Here is a 5,746-nt window from a genome sequence, read left to right on the forward strand (position 1 = left end):
CTCTCTCTCTTTCAAATAAATAAATAAATCTTAAAAAAAAAAAATAGGGGCTCCTGGGTGGCTCAGTCAGTTAAGCGTCTGCCTTCAGCTCGGGTCATGATCCTGGGGTCTTAGGATCGAGCCCTGGTCAGGCTCTCTGCTCAGCGGGGAGTCTGCTTCTCTCTCTCCCTCTGCCTGCTGCTTCCCCTGCTTGTGCTCTCTCTCTCTGTCAAATAGATAAATAAAATCTTTTAAAAACTTAAATAGAAACATATTTAAAAAAATAGAAATAGAAAAAAAAATCTTTTGTATCAGTACTTTTTTTTTGTCTAATAATATTCCATTGTATCGACATGACACATCTTTTTATCTATTCTTCAGTTGATAGGGTCTCTTTGAGGCGGTGATGAAAACGTTCTAAAGTGGATTGTGGTGATGTTGTTCAGCTCTGTTTGAGAAAAGCCACTGAATCGCACACTCGAAATAGTTGAATTGTATGGTGTGTTAATTATATCTCTAAAGTTTTTGTTTTGTGTTGTGTTGTTTATTTATTTATTTTAATGATTTATTTTAGAGAGAGAAGGCATGCACGCGCACCCGTGTGGGTGGAGGGCGGTGGGCTGCAGAGAGAGAGGCAGACGGAGCATCTTAGGCAGACTCCCCACTGAGCTCAAAGCCAGTTGCAGGGCTCAATCCCATGACCCCGAGGTCATGACCTGAGCTGGAATCAGGAGTCTATCAACCAACTGAGCCACCCAGTCACCCTTTTTTGTTTTTGTTTTTGTTTTGAGAGCAAAGCTGTCAGCATCATGTAGATACGGGTTTCTATCCGAGTTCTCCACTTGATCTTGAATAAAGATCTGGGTCTTTCTGGGTCTTATTTTTCTTCATCAGGATTATTGGTACCTATTTCACAGCGCTGCTGAGAGAAGTAAATGAAATAATGCCTGTAAAAACACTTAGCACGGCTCCAGGCGCACAATATGCTTTTACTAATGTTACCTATGCCACTAAGTTTGGGGGAGTACCAACTTCTTGTGTGACCACAGACCACGCTTACTTCTAGCACCTTAATTTATACCAAAGTATGTTCTGGAAACTTCATGGGCCTGTGAGTACGTTTAAGGAAGTTACAGCTGCGTCATTCCATATAGCATTTCAAGATGAGAAAGTACACTTCTCAATTGTTGAAACCCAATCCTTAGACAGACAGACAAACAAACAAACAAACAAAAAGACACCCAAGGTTTAACTTTGGTTAAAAGTGTCACAGCAAACTCAGCATGGGGCCTTTATGTCAACGGCACACCTTTGAGTGGAATCCAATGAAGACATCGTTGGTAGGTATGTGATTGACTAAAAGCGGTAGAACCAGGACCAGGACAGCAAGGAAAGTTCTACCAGTTTCTCCAGCCTCCACATGTGTTTATTTTTCCGTCATTTAAATGTGAACCGTGAAAAGTAAGCATTTGTATTTACACGTGCAAGGTATGCTGTGAAAACATAATTGCTGATGAACACACGAAAAGATGGGAAAACAATTGTAAAAAAACAACGAGCAAAAAAGAAGTCATGTAGAGAAGCAGCTTTAATAGTTTAACTTTCTTCTAATCCTCTTGTCCGACTTAAACGGGGAAAGGCTTACAAGTGTAGAGAAGACAACCCACCAAAGGGGTCTCAACTGGGGCAGAGAAACACGGCCTGTATTAAGAAGAAACGCTGCCTTTTGAATACCTGCGATGTACAGAGATTTTTCATATATTATCTACTGCACCAAACCCATGTGGGGGGGATTATTTCAGCTTCCGCTTTTTAGATGAGAAAACAGAAAGCCCAGAGTGAGTTTCCCAAGATCAGAGGTAGGAGGCAGTCGCACCAAAACCTGAGCCGCCCGAGTCCGACGCCGCACAGAAGCCTCTCCGTCTTCTACCATACGTCCCTGGGGCCTCTCCCACTTGGCCTGTTCTCCAGTGAAGACCAACCCTAAAGCCACACCCCCTCCTCTTCCCTGAGCTTGATCATTTGAAGTGTTTTAACCTTCTCCACGGTGGCCTTCACCTAAGGCAACTCATTTCCACCCTTGGCAGCACCTGTGCCTGTGTCCCTCCCCAAGGGAATCTGGTGTAATTGGTCTGCGGTACAGCCAAGGGTCAGAGAGCACTTAAAAGGTCCCCAAGTGGGGCACCTGGGTGGCTCAGTCAGTTGAGCGTCCGACTCTTGGTTTGGGCTCAGGTCACAATCTGGGGTTCTTGGGACTGAGCTCTGCACTTGGTGTGGAGTCTGCTTGTCCCTCTCCCTCTGCTCCTCCCCACTCCCCCCCTCAAATTAAGAGAAAAAAAAAGTCCCCAAGTGATTCTAATGGGCAGCCAGGCTGAGGACCACTGGATCAGGGGACTCCGTGTGGTAAGGATTCTGAGCCTCCAGTCCAAACCCGCATCGTGAAGGACTCCGGGGAGATGTGCCATCTCCACTCGCGTGGCCAGATCAGATTTGCCCAGAAGCTGCCAGGCCTTTAAGAGAAAGAAGAAAAATACTCCCTTACCAGGCCTAATGGCAGCCAAGACTCCTGCATTGTAGGCTCCTGTTAGATAAGACCAAGCCCCGGGCTCTCCCCGCCAGCAATCGCAGGGTCAGGCAGTTGCTTAACCAGTTCAACAGTTGTGCGAACAAAATGCACCCAGGAGCACTCTGTGGAATTTGATGGGAGGAAAACCGACTCCCCCGCCCCGCCCCCTGCATGTTGGCCGGGATGGAGAGACCGCGAATTCAGCAGCCTACCTCTCTCATCCGGCTTCTCTCCGACGCTGCAAGAGCAAGGAACGACTTGGCCCCCCGAACAGGCTGGAAGGATCTGGGGCATTTTGGGTAACACAGGAGAAAGACATCCAAGGAGAATGACAGGAACGCAATCGGGAGCTGGAGGAGTCAGAAGCCCAAGGGGGCTTTTCCCCAGGGTTTCTCTACTGTTTGGAAGACACTGCCCATCTTAGGGGTGGTGGAAAAGAAAAGCAGAATTTTAACTTTCTGAATTTTAGCCCTCATATTCACATTAATTGAAGGATAAAGTTCACCTTCCTCTCTCCCCTTTCAGGATCCCCATGTATATTAACAGCTATTTTTTTAATAAAGTTATTTATTTATTTATTTATTTATTTATTTATTTATTGACAGAGAGAGAGACAGCCAGCGAGAGAGGGAACACAAGTAGGGGGAGTGGGAGAGGAAGAAGCAGGCTCCCAGAGGAGGAGTCCAATGCGGGGCTCAATCCCAGGACCCCGGGATCAGGCCCTGGGCCGAAGGCAGACGCTTAACGACTGAGCCACCCAGGTGCCCCATATTAACAGCTATTTTAACCTCAAAATAATTTACCCAGAAACCTCAACTATCCAGGTCAGAAACACATGGGCTTGATTTCTGCGACAGAGGTTCCGGCCCTCGTTTTGAGCCTCTTGACCTACATTTTCTTTCCAGTCTTTATTAGAATTGTGTTCCCACTACCATTTCCCGGATCCGTACTCTCTGTCAGCACCAGCTAGGCACTGGAGACTCGTCGAGGATCCAGCCACGGCCTGGGTGCTCAGAGTTCACAATCTAGTTGAAAGCTACACATTCCCCCTCTACCGGGTGGTGAGTCCGACTACGCTAAGAGATATAATAATAATAATAATAATAATAATAATGATGATAGGGGTGCCTGGGTGGCTCAGTCGTTAAGTGCCTGCCTTTGGCTCAGGTCGTGATCCAAGGGTCCTAGGATGGAGCTCTGCATCGGGCTCCCTGCTCAGCAGGAAGCCTGCTTCTCCCTCTCCCACTCCCCCTGCTTGTGTTCCCTCTCTCGCTGTCTCTCTCTCTCTGTCAAATAAATAAATAATTAAATAATAAAACCCCAATCAATTCTACTAAGTCCAGTGAGAGGGTTTCTCCATGTTGGTTTGTAAGCTCCTAGGGGGCTACTCTGGTGAAATCTGAAACTGCACCCCCTACCCCCACCTACCCCACCCCCACCCCATACTTCAGAGGGCAGAGAGAGACCAAGGAAGAGGCAGGCCACTCCAAGTTGGGCGATGACAGTTTTAACAAGTAAAGGGAACTTACTTGGGAGGCTTGTCTCAGGCAGCGGCAAGATGAACAGATCCCCGCAGCCGGCCCCCACATCTGAAAGTTACAGAGAGAGGCTGTAACTGGGATCAGGCAAGCATACTGGCCAGCTTTTCTCAACACCACATCACCATCTCAGGGCTACATCCTTGGAGCAGCCTCTGGGAGCGGAAAAGGCAAGGGGAACCCACATTCTGAGGACAGGGGAAGGGGTGAGGAGCCTCTGAGTACCCGGGTCCAGCTCACCCATCAACTAGTAGCCACATCTTCTCGAGGACCTTCCACAACCTTCCAGCCTCCAGAAGTTTACAGCCAGAAGGTTCACATGAGGGGAAGAACTGCTGGAGATAGTGATAGTCTGAAAGCAGAGGAAAAAAAACAAAACAAAACCAACAGCTCAGAAAGCACAGCAGTCTGGGGCCATTGAGTGCAGGGCAAGCTGTCTTACAGGCGTCTGTGGGCAGTGCTATCGAACACACAGTAAAATATGAGTAATAACAGTTATGGCTTATTGCTAGATGCCGCGCCATGTGCTCCGGTATAGACGGCTTCAGGGAGCCCTCACAGCAACCCCGCGCGACCATCAGTTCCCCACTTGGCAGAGGGAGGACGGCAGTCCAGCCACATAGCCTCATGGCCCCCTGGCTGGCAGGTGCAGGGTCAGAATTTGAGCCCAGGTCTGTCTCTCTTTCCACCCGTCCCCAAAGTGATGCTCACGGTTATGAAGTCAAAGGCACGTAAGAGGTGGCAGGGAGGCCCTCGTTCGACTGAGGAGGAAACAAAAGGAACGGCATTCCAAATACACAAAAGTATATTTATTAAGGTTCTTGGCTTCAAAAGGCAAAGAAAGGTATAATATTTCAGGAAGATTTCCACCAAGTATTATCCCCATAACCCTGTCACAGGCTGGGCTCCCCGGGCACAGAGCCTGAGGAGGGACTTGGGGTCTATGACTTGTTAAGAAGTGTTCTTCAGGGGGCGCCTGGGTGGCTCAGTTAGTTGAGCGGCCAACCCTTGATTTCGGCTCAGGTTGTGATCTCAGGGTCGTGGGATTGAGCCCTGTGTTGGCTCCAGGCTCAGCGCCGAAGTCTACTTGTCCCTCTCCCTCCGCTCCTCCCCCCACCACCTGCTTTCTCTCTCTCTCTCTCTCAAATAAATAAATACAATCTTAAGAAAATAAAGATTCTCTCTACCTCTCTCTCTGCCCCTCCTCCCTCTAAAAATAAAAAAGAAATGTTCTTCTGAAAGACCTGTAAGGCTCTGAAGCAGGACAAAGGGAAAGAGCCACACGGAGCTTTGGTCCCAGGCACACTGTAGCCCTGGCCAGATTCGTGGTAGATGGGTGGGCAGGCAGGGTCGTCTGGATCATAAGTAAAACGGTAGAATTGTCCTCTGCCCGCATTAATGCCAAGGGGCTGCTCTTTTGTTTTTCCGTATCAGTGAGTCATTGGCTGTGGGCTGCCCGGGGTGGGTATAAACTAAGCAGGAGAAGTGGCCCTAAGCAGCTGAAGACAAGTCTCAGAGAGAGGGGTCCTCCATGAGCTTTTAGCAACCTACCCACACAGCAGGGCTGGGTGCACTGGGCTAGGGAAGGAAATCCGGGCCGAGCCCCAGAACAGCACCCACTGACATACTCCGGACAAGGTGTAACCTCTGTCTGTGTCTTTGC

This window comes from Ursus arctos, unplaced genomic scaffold (assembly GCF_023065955.2).
Source record: "Ursus arctos isolate Adak ecotype North America unplaced genomic scaffold, UrsArc2.0 scaffold_2, whole genome shotgun sequence".
Taxonomy (NCBI): domain Eukaryota; kingdom Metazoa; phylum Chordata; class Mammalia; order Carnivora; family Ursidae; genus Ursus; species Ursus arctos.